The following is an 11,503-nucleotide window of genomic DNA, read 5'->3' as shown; positions in this document are numbered from 1 at the left end:
CATCCGAACCTGGCGACTTCTTCAGAGCTAACCCTTCCATCGCCAGGATAACTTCCTCCTTACTGATCTCTTCCACCAAACCGTCAAAAGAGAGGTGAGCTCCTGACTCAGGGGTGATTTCAGCCAGGAAAGCCGACATCTTGTCTCGATCTAGTTCCTTCTTTCCCAAGAGGCACGAGTAGAAGGATCTGACGATTTCCAGGATCCCTGATCTGGACCTGTTCAGGGATCCTGTACTATCAACCAGTCCCGTCACCAACTTACTACTCACTGACATCTTGCAGTTTCTGTAAGGGTCGGGCGAGCGGTACTTCCCGAAATCCCTCTCAAAAACCAAAGATGTGTGCCTGGCACCTCTTAAGTGCGCTGAATGGGCATCGGACACTGCTTCATTGTTTAAAAGGAAACTTTGTGCTCCACTATGCCACCAATGCCCCAAAACTCAGCCATAATTATTTTTCTTTTGCATTCTAGTTTTTCTAAGTTTTAAAATCTGTGGAAGGAAGTAATATCACCAGCCCCATAACTCGTCTCTACTTGTTTTCCTTTGACGCTGTAGTATATTTTCGCCTTGAAATGCTTGGAAAACAGCTATGCACAAGTAACACTCACAAGTCGGCTCAGCGTTTGCTTCTACATGCTAGTTTTTCAAAGTGTTAGGTAAACGGATGAAGAGGATGGGGATTTTAGAAGATGATAACACGCTATAAAACAGTGAAAGCACTGCGTTGGCCGGGAATCGAACCCAGGTCAACAGCTATGCTCACCACTATACCACCAACGCCCCCACACTTGTGGAAAGCTTTACATTCTATTTTTTGTCTTTCTAGTTAATCTAGGTTTTAATAAGATTAGGACAAAGCTTAGAAACCCACCAAAGGCAAGGAGCTATGCCTTAGCAAGGAATCACACCTGGATCCACTGCTTGGGAAGCAGCTATGCTCACCACTACAACAACAATGACCAAAACACAGTTCTACTTCTCTCCTTTTGACAAATTAGCTTTTTCTAAGCCTTAAAACCCCAGGAAGCTGGCTATGCTCACCATTATACTTCCAACTTCCACAACTCAGCTCTACGTTTGCTTTGACACGTTAGTTTTTCTAGTTCAGACATTTCTTGGAGGACAGCTATTCACCATTATACCACAAAGGCCCACAACTCAGCTGAACTTCTTTTGCTTTTACACACTACATTTTGTTTTCTAAGTCTTTAATAAACGGATGGCGGTATTTACAGTAAAATGTCAAAATCCTTTAAAAGTCGGAAAGAGATTAGGGATCATCAACCTCCGACCCTGTTTCTGGAACTACAACTCACAAAATTCTCATTTCACTTGTATGGGATTTACAAAAAGAGCCGAGCATGGCTGGAGTTGTAGCTTTATAGCAGCTGGAGTGACAAAGTTAAATGAGCTCTGGGGCATGGGTACCTTTGAACTGAACACACAAGGATGACGCTTAGCAACACACAAATTAAGAAAACCTATGCGTTGGCCGGGAATTGAACCCGGGTCAACTGCTTGGGAAGCAGCTATGCTGACCGCTATACCACCAACGCCCACAGCGACCTTCAATTTCTTTGACTTTGACAGACTTGTCCAGGAGCCACCTCCCGCGAGCAAACTGCTGGGCCAGCTGACACTACAATATTCATTTTCAGTTGATTATTCATAACTCCTTTTATTTCATCATTACTGCCTGCCTCCTTCAATACCTGAGCACAGGTCGTGATTACCCTCCCCCCTCCAGCGCTTGACTCGGCGCTAGAGGAGGAGGCAGGATCCTCAGCAATAAGTCCAGTTTTTACATATTCCGCTACCGCATTGGGGGACACAAACCCAGCTTTTCCTAACCTCTTCACCTTTTTTTCCTTCTTAGTTTTTATTTTCTTTACCTTAGCGGGGTACTGGTGCGACATGGAACCACTGCTCCCAGGCACGCCAGTCCCCGCTTCTCCTGCAGCCACTACCACCGAGTGCTGACACTTGGGCGTGCTCCCGGACACGTCCCCGGCTCCGCCCCCAGAAAAGGGAGCATCACCAGGCCCGCCCCAGGCACGCCCCCAGCCGCGCTCATCGCACCACCTCCACTGCCTCTCGTCTCCGGGACTCTCAGGCTCCACCCATGTGTGGGAGGAGCAGCGTCCCCGTAGCACCACCCCAGCCCCACACCACAAGCACCCACCAAGGCGGCAGACGGGGACACTTTTACCATGGGAGCGGACGCCAGCGCCAAGCCACTCCCCCCTCCCACAGGGGAGCAGCCAAAAGCGCCAGAGGCTCCCAACTGGCCAGCACCGTAGCTGGCCCCCACCTCCTCCATCGCTGGCAAGACCGGCGTCCTGCGACATTTTTCCTCCCATGCCCGCCATGACAGCGGGACCCAGGGAGCCAGCCTGCAGCTCACCCTGCATGGACCCTTCAGCCCGCACAGAGTGAGCCATAGGGACATAAACATAGCGGATCTCCACTTTCTTTTTCTTGGCTTTCTTGCTCTTCTTGCTTTTTTTTCAAATTCTGTCTTCTGGCAGCAAATGAAAACCCACTTAAGTCTATGGGGGACTCCAACAGTCTAATCTGCTGCATCAGGCCCCCACTGCAGCCGCTTTCCTCCTCACTGAAGTCATCATTAGCCGAGAATGCGTTGTCATCCGAAGTAGGTAATCCGACCTGCTCGGCCGGGACCCCGCTTCCGCTCCCCAGACTTGGAACTGGCTCCTGGGATTCAGGGGGTGCAGGGGCAGGTTCAGGCCGAGGGGTGACTTTTTCCCCGGACCCAGTTACCTCACTGGACCTCGGGTTCACCTCCTCTTCCTCACTGTCATCCCTGCACTGCCCCCCTTTCCTCATCATATCCGAAAAGCGGTCTTCATTGGAGAGCTTCTCCTTGAAGGGCCCACTTTCAGTCATCAATCTCTTTCTTTCCTCTTCAGTCGTTTTAATGATCACCTTTAGCTCCCTTATCCTCTCTGCTATGGGAAGCCTTTTCTTACTAGAAGTCATATTGGCTTTTACTCGCTCTGACTTCAGCTCAGCCCGCAGAGCTTTGAGGTGTCGCCCCAGCTCCCCATACCTCTGCAGGTGGGACGCGATATGGGAGCTATAGGTGGTGGTGGATTCCCCCACCCGCCTGGACCCCCAACCTCCCTGGGACGACATCTCCATTGCCTCAACCTGAGCCTCCTCCTTCCTTCCAGGGTCCTCAGGGGGGACTCGGATCTCTTCTTGTCCTGGTGTCACGGAAGGTGTACAGAAACTAGAAGACACAAAATGAAGATCCGACTGACTGGATCCAAAACTAAGGAACCAGAGGGTAAGCCCTGTAACAGACCTGGCTCTCTCCCTTACTGCTCAGCCTATGCAAAAATCTCTATGGTAGATGATTGCATATCCTCGTTCCTCGACTGTATGAAACCTGAACACCCTATAATAGTGAGGGGACATGACCACCGGCTCCCTACACTTAATATGGAGGGAGTCAGGGTCACCTAGGATCCAGCAAACAGGAAAACCCAAATGAATGAACAAACTTATCTGTAGAAGACTCAGTAGTAGCATCCAGCATGCACACACTCCAGGAAGTAGTATAAACCGCAAAGTGATGCAGTATGGGAAGGGATTTAAAGGGATGCAATCAGTGCAACTACATGACAGCTGAGAGAGGCTAACGAGATGAGAAAACGAAAGCAAAACAAAAGAAAGCTCAAGCAGGAGGTTCTGAAGAACGTCTGTCAGAGCTTCTCATATGTCTGGTGGTGACACCTGGTCTTTCTTCCCCCTCACCTCCTCCATTCTGGGTCAGGCACTGTGTCTTCTTGCTCCCCGTCGACCCAGACCGGGGAGCAGACGCCCTGGCTTTAGACACCATGGCCCCAGACCCTACCAGCTCCCTAGGGAGAGGCAGGGCCCGGGCTGGAGAAGCTGTTATCACCCCGCTAGTCTGGTGCTGCTCCCAGGGACAAAGGTGGAAAAATCCCTGGTAGTATCTCTGGTTCTCAGGAGCTCACAGACACACCTCTTCACTCAGTGGCATCTGATGTGAATGTAACTCTTTTTATTTTATATAAAAGTACAAAACAGAGCTTTAAAATTCAACAATTAAACAATAACTCCTCTGGCCCAGCCTTACTTACACTCACATTCATACCTCAACTAGCAGACCTATAAAATCAACTACAAAAAAAAACCTAACTGAAACTTACCTTGCCGACCCGACTGTAAAAACCCCTAACAAAAACACAACTGAAAAATAGACGCTTGTCATAACATAAGACAACGTAAAATAAAGGCAACCCTCGCCAAACTAAACTAAAACCAAAGCTTGTCTTAACCTAATAAATAAATATAATTTTTTATTTTTTATATATATATATATATATATTATTTTTTTTATATATATATATATATATATATATTTTAATATTTTTTTACCATCACCATTTTATATAAAAAATACACAAACCAAAACAAGACTATTCTACTTTGACTAACCAAGCCCTAGCCCCCAACTACCTAACCCATCACCTTTCACCCAGTGCTGACCTCTGCCTCATGTCTTTATCATGTCCGCATAGTCCGAGGCCAGCCCTTCCTCCACCACCCACATCTAGCGCCTCGCCCCATGTCCTCCCATGTCCGCATAGTCCAGGGCTAGATGCAGGCCTCCCCACTCATATAAAACACCCCCCCTCCCTCATCCACCCAACCTAACTGGCCCCAACTCTCCCTATCTCTAACAGAAACAAGCAACATGACTATACAATTTACGACTTTATAAAAACTACCCGAAGACCTAAGTTCGGTCTTTGCAAGCCTTTTTCCAAAACTCAACATATACACAAAACAAAATTCGAAGGTGAAAGCATCAGCCCACCACCAGGAACGGTATGACTAGACTCACCGTACATCAAAAGCAAAGCCTCTCCAGAGGAGAGAGGCCCTACTGGTACCCAGTCTCTCATACTCAAGAGAACGCACCTTCACCAGGTCACCTAGGATGTTCCTACAAACCTCGTCCACCGGGAGGACTTTCTGCCGCGTAGAATCTAAGCACCGTGCATTCCACGTGTAGAACCTAACCACTATACTGACTAGAAAAACTGTGCACGGGTCCCTCCTTCCCAGGTCTCTGAACACTCCATAGGCCCACTCCGCCTAGGAGAGGCTGGCTAGCCTAGGCCAGCCAATAGAAGCTCCCACCTGTTTGTACACCTCTGTATTAAAGGGACAATGAAGCAGGAAGTGCGCCATACTTTCCAGTATGGGGCCACACTCCTCCCGGGGACAACCCCTTTCATCAGACTTCCTGTACTTCAAGTTGTCCTTTACATACAGCCTCCCGTGAAAGCAGCGCCAAGTCAAGTCCCAAAACTTCAAGGGGATCCTTGCTGAATTTAGCAACTGTAACCCCTTGTCTAGATCCCGGCTTGGGCAATCCTTGAGGGCCAGGGGCTTTTGAAAGTGGGACAACAAGACCCTCTCGTCAAGGGACCTCCTTGACAGAGTCCCGATTTCCCTCACTTCCAAACCCCACCGGCGGATCACCTTCAGAATCGGGGTGACATATATCCGTGAGACATACGCAAGTCCTTCACTTGCCCTCCTGTCTCCCATTCCTGGAAGAAAGGCCGAAACCACCCCCTGCAGGAGACTATCCACGGAGGAGCCCTCTCCATCCAGAGGTTCACCAAATTTATCTTAACAAAGGTGTTCACAAGAAACACTACGGGGTTGACCATAGATAACCCCCCTAGTCTCCTTGTGCGATAAGTCACCTCTCTCCTGATCAGGTTCAGCCTATTCCCCCATAAGAGCTGAAAGAACAGGCTATAAACCCGAGTCCAGAGAGGCTCTGGCAAGATACACACACTGCCCAAATAGATCAGCAAAGGGAGAAGGTAAGTCTTGATCAGATTCACCCTTTCCCTGAGGGTCAAAGACCAACCCTTCCACTGGTCAACCTTCTGAGCGGCGATCTTAAGCATGTCATCCCAATTTTGGGTGCGATAATCCCCATGGCCGAATTGGATGCCTAGGACTTTTGCTGACGACTGGGGCCCTGGAAGGGTGTCCGGGAGATCGAAAACTGGATCACCCCCTCCCAGCCAGAGACTCTCACACTTATCCCGATTGATCATGGACCCGGATGCTTCCGAGTAGAGGTCCACCTCAGACATCACGTACTCCGCCTCCCCTCTCGAGGACACGAAAACAGTGAGATCGTCAGCATACGCTACTGCCTTCAGAGTGGGTTCCGGCGCCGCCCGATCCATCCAGACTCCCGCCAATGGACCACGACCGATCCTCTTAAGAAAGGGATCGATCGCGAACACGTATAAAAGCGGGCTCAAAGGACAACCCTGACGAACGCCAGACCCAACCTCAAAAGAGCAGCCAGACCAACCGTTCACAAGCGGGAAACTCTCCGCCCCCGCATACAATGTCTTTAGCCAATCAACAAACCCCCCCCGGCAGGCCATACTTCAGAAGGACCGACCAGAGGTAATCGTGGTTCACCCGATCAAATGCCTTTGCCTGATCTAAGGATAGCATGTACCCCTTCCAGTGACCTGCTCTACACTGTTCCACTGCCTCTCGGACACCGAGCACAGCACTAAAAGTGCTGCGGCCTGGAACTGAGCAATGCTGGGCCTCCGAAAGGAGTTGTGGCGCAAACTTCACCAACCTGTTGAATAGTATCTTGGCCAGAATCTTTCTGTCCGTATTGAGAAGTGCTATGGGTCGCCAGTTCTCAATACGACTCGGATCTTTACCCTTTGACAGAAGGATCAGGGCTGACCTCCTCATTGACTTCGGCAGAGTGCCCGAGGATAGACACTCATTGAACACCTCAGTCAAGAGGGGACTTAAAGAGTCCTTAAAGGTCTTATAAAACTCGGATGTTAAGCCATCCGAACCTGGCGACTTCTTCAGAGCTAACCCTTCCATCGCCAGGATAACTTCCTCCTTACTGATCTCTTCCACCAAACCGTCAAAAGAGAGGTGAGCTCCTGACTCAGGGGTGATTTCAGCCAGGAAAGCCGACATCTTGTCTCGATCTAGTTCCTTCTTTCCCAAGAGGCACGAGTAGAAGGATCTGACGATTTCCAGGATCCCTGATCTGGACCTGTTCAGGGATCCTGTACTATCAACCAGTCCCGTCACCAACTTACTACTCACTGACATCTTGCGGTTTCTGTAAGGGTCGGGCGAGCGGTACTTCCCGAAATCCCTCTCAAAAACCAAAGATGTGTGCCTATTGTACTGGCACCTTTTGAGTAAAGATTTCACTCTGGAGATATCCTCTCGGCTACCCCCAGTCGAGACCAGATGCTCGAGTTTCCTCCTCAGACCCTGGTACAGGCGGTACCTGTCTAGGGATCTGAGGCTCGAGAGCTGGCGGAAGAACTTTGCCGCCCGATCTTTGAATATCTCCCACCACTCTGACTTAGTATCACAAAGATCCAGCAAAGCTACCTGACTCTGAAGGAAGTCCTCAAAGGATTGTCTCACCTCTGCTTCCTCCAGGACTCCAGAATTCAGCTTCCAGTAACCTCTTCCCATTTGGGGGGACTCTGAAATATTCAAAGAAAACATAATCAGACAGTGATCAGAGAATTCTACCTCCACAACCCTTAAGGGTGAGAAAGTAGCTTCCTCCTTTAAAAAAAACCCTGTCTATTCTAGACCTAGTCTGACTACCTCTATAGAAAGTGAAATCCCTGTGGCCTGGGGTATGCCTGATGTGGACATCCAGCAGACGAGCCTTTACTAGCTATACTATTTAAAGAAATACTATCGTAACCCAGCCGGTCTCTGGCGCCTCCCCTATCTTGGGACCTCGTGATGGTATTGAAGTCCCCTCCAAAGACCACTTGCCGGCTCGTAAAAAGAAAAGGCTTGATCCTCATGAAGAGACTTTTCCTGTCCCATTGGGACTGGGGTCCATAGATGTTGATTAGGAGCAGTTCTTGTCCCTTCATGAGGATATCCAAGATCAAACACCTCCCCATTTCCAACTCGATCACCCGTCGGCATTCTACCGGTGCGGTAAAAAGGACTGCCACTCCGCTATATGGCTCAGCCGCAAGAGACCAGTAGGAGGGCCCTGATCTCCACTCCCTCCTGGCTTTGTGAACCGCTGCCAAATCTGGCAGCCTGGTCTCCTGCAAAAACAAAATGTCAGCTTCAACTCGGCTGAGAAAATCAAAGGCTGTAAAACGAGCCGTATCCGACTTAATACTGGCGACATGAATGGTCGCCAGCGTCAGCAGAGCGGGTACCGCCATACAGAGTGATTGAGTTAGATGGCCTTCTTCCCACTCTTTTGAACCCTCCCCCTCCCGGGGCTGTCTTCTAAGGCGGCACGACCCCTCTTAAGGGAGACGGTGGTGTCCATCTCATTTGTCACCACCGCCTCCCCCCGCACACCACCCCTGGCTTCCTTGGTCTCAGGACCTGGTTTTGCCACCCCTCCTGAGGACCTTACACCCCCACCAGAGGGGGGCGCGGGGCCTCCTGAAGGCCCTCCCTCCTTCGCCCCCAGTCTCCCACCTTCAACCTCCCCCTCAGAAGAAGAGGAAGCAGAGGTCTCATCCAAGGTGAGAAACCGGTTGGAGAGCTCCAGAGGGGAGCTGGTTAGGCCTTCCCTGGCTACTTTGGTCGAGTCAGGTCTTTTCTTGGTACGGTGTTTCCGTCAGATTTTTTTGGACTCTGTCCTACTATCCTCTGCAGCGCTTTCATAGTGCGAGGACAGAGTCTCCTCGGCACGCTCCAGTCTTTCGTTTTCCTCATTCAGCTCCCTGTCCCCTAGGGTCTCCGATGTGGGAGGGGCAGCCGCTTGGGATGGGGCAGGCATCACCCCAGGACGGGGTTCCTCCCGCTCATTCTCCGCCTCTGCCGGGACGGACCATCTTTGTTCTTCACCGACCCCTGAACTCTGTTGTCTTTGCCAGCACCCGCCTCAGCCAAAGGGACCTCCCGGCCCGCTCCTGCGTGACGTGGCTAGATGACCAGTCCCCCCACACAGTGCGCACTTCTGCACTTGGCAGTTGGCGCTTAAGTGTGAGGGGCTGCCGCACTTGTGGCAGAGCCTAGGCTGCCCCCTGTAGAAAACCAAAATCCTATCACGGCCGATAAAGGCAGATGATGGAATGTGGGAAACCGTACTACCCAGACGCTTGAGCTTGATGTTAAACGTCCAGGCGCCCGACCAAATGCCAAACTCATCAAGGTTCTTTGATGGAACCCCCTGGATCTCACCATACCTGCCCAGCCAGGTCATGATGTCAACACAAGAGAGCGTCTCGTTACGGGTCAAAACGGTCACTCTCTTGACCTCACTCTGACGGGTTATTGCTTTCGCAAGGAAACCACGCCAGTCCAGTGTGTTCTTCGCCAGCAAATACCCGGACCAGAAGAGCTCCAGCCCCTCTGGCCGGACAAAGCTGACGTTGAACTCCTTGGAGCCGTACGGATGGATCAAGGCAAAGATGTCAGTCGCCTTGAAACCCATCCCAAGCAGAAGCTCCGCCACCCTCTTTCTTGTAGGGCAAGCTTCATCGCTACTCCACTTGAGACAGACCACATTCCGTCTGACTCCAGGGCCGGATGTGGGCAACGACCAGGCGGTTTCGCCCCCATTCTGCTCTCGGAAAGCCCTCATGCCATGTCTGTCGAACCAGAATGACAGGTCAACCTTTTTTCCCTCTACAATGATGGAGCTCTCCCCCTTTTTGAGAGCCTCCAGCAGTCACCGCTGCAAGTCACCATCACCAGACCTTGAGAGCGAGGAAGCCAACAAAGGCAGCCCCTCCCCCCCTACGGCCGCGGCCACACTGGCATAACTTCTGCCAGGCGCCACGGACGCAGGAGGGGCAGCCGAGCCGGCACCCTCCCCCCTAAACTACCTACAGCCGCTGCAGGAGCTGCCCCAGACCCCCCTGAAGGGGGCACACGGGGAGCCCCTGCCACTTTTACAGTGGCCGACCGCTCCCCCGCATCCACCCTACCACCAGACACTGGACCAACAGCCCCCACACTCTTACAGTCACCGACCCCAGGAGCCCGAGAGGCCACAGAGGCAACAGCCGGCTGAACAGGCGCACCAGCAGCCACCCCAGCCACCAGTGTCCTACCGACCACCACCTCCATAGCCCCCCCAGTCCCAGAGGCCAGCGACACATCACATGTTTGCCCGCTAGAGGCGACTCCTTGTCCAGGAGCCGCCTCCCGTGAGCAAACTGCTGAGCCAGCTGACATTGCAGTATTCATAATTAGTGATGAGCGAACTTCTGTTTTAAGTTCGGCGTCTAAAGTTCGGCTTCCGGTTAGCGGAGAATCCCGATATGGATTCCGACTTCCGTTGTGGTCCGTGGTAGCGGAATCAATAATGGCCGATTATTGATTCTGCTACCACGGACCACAACGGAAGTCGGAATCCATATCGGGAACCATATCGGGATTCTCCGCTAACCGGAAGCCGAACTTTAGACGCCGAACTTAAAACAGAAGTTCGCTCATCTCTTTTCATAATGGCTTTTATTTCATCATTACTGCCTGCCTCCTTCAATACCTGAGCACAGGTCGTGATTACCCTCCCCCCTCCAGCGCTTGACTCAGCGCTAGAGGAGGAGGCAGGGTCCTCAGCAATAAGTCCAGTTCTTACATATTCTGCCATTGCATTGGGGGACACAAACCCAGCTTTCCCTAACCTTTTCACCTTTTTTCCTTTCTTATTTTTTTTGATTTTCTTCTTTACCTTAGCGGGGTACTGGTGCGCCATGGAACCAATGCTCCCAGGCACACTAGTCCCCGCTTCTCCTGCAACTGCGACCACCGAGCGCTGACGCTTGGGCGCGCTCCTGGACACGCCCCCGGCTCCGCCCCCAGACAAGGGAGCATCACCAGGCACGCCCCCAGCCGCGCTCACCACACCGCCTCCGGGATTCTCAGGCTCTGCCCATGTGTGGGAGGAGCAGCGTCCCCGTCGCACAGCCACAGCCCCACGCCACAAGCGCCCACCAGGGCGGCAGACGGGGACACTTTTACCACAGGAGCGGACCCCGGCGCCAAGCCACTCCCCCCTCCCACAGGGGAGCAGCTGACAGCACCAGAGACTCCCAACTGACCAGCACCGCAGCTGGCCCCGCCTCCTCCATCGCTGGCAAGACCGGCGTCCTGCGCCATCTTTCCTCCCGTTCCCGCCATGACAGCGGGATCCAGGGAACCAGCCTGCAGCTCACCCTGCACGGACCCTTCAGCCTGCACAGAGTGAGCCACAGGGACATAAACATAGCGGATCTCCACTTTGGGTTCCTTAGCTTTCTTGCTCTTCTTGCTTTTTTTTTCTAATTCTGTCTTCTGGCAGCTCACTGCCAAACGAAAACCCACTTAAGTCTATGGGGGACTCCAACAGTCTAATCTGCTGCATCAGGCCCCCACTGCAGCCGCTTTCCTCCTCACTAAAGTTATCACTGGCGTTGTCATCAGAAGTGGGTAGGC

At 51.9% G+C, this 11,503-nt stretch overlaps 1 non-coding gene across 1 annotated transcript; it reads right to left on the bottom strand.

The window, feature by feature from the left end:
• Nucleotides 1–1,488: 1,488 nt before the first annotated feature.
• On the bottom strand, nt 1,489–1,560 carry TRNAG-CCC. The gene has a single exon. It is a non-coding gene; the product is annotated as a tRNA-Gly (tRNA).
• Between the last annotated feature and the right edge of the window lie 9,943 nt (nt 1,561–11,503).

The sequence above is a fragment of the Bufo gargarizans genome, chromosome 4, assembly GCF_014858855.1.
Source record: "Bufo gargarizans isolate SCDJY-AF-19 chromosome 4, ASM1485885v1, whole genome shotgun sequence".
NCBI lineage: Eukaryota > Metazoa > Chordata > Amphibia > Anura > Bufonidae > Bufo > Bufo gargarizans.
This window is presented reverse-complemented; position numbering and strand designations above follow the sequence as displayed.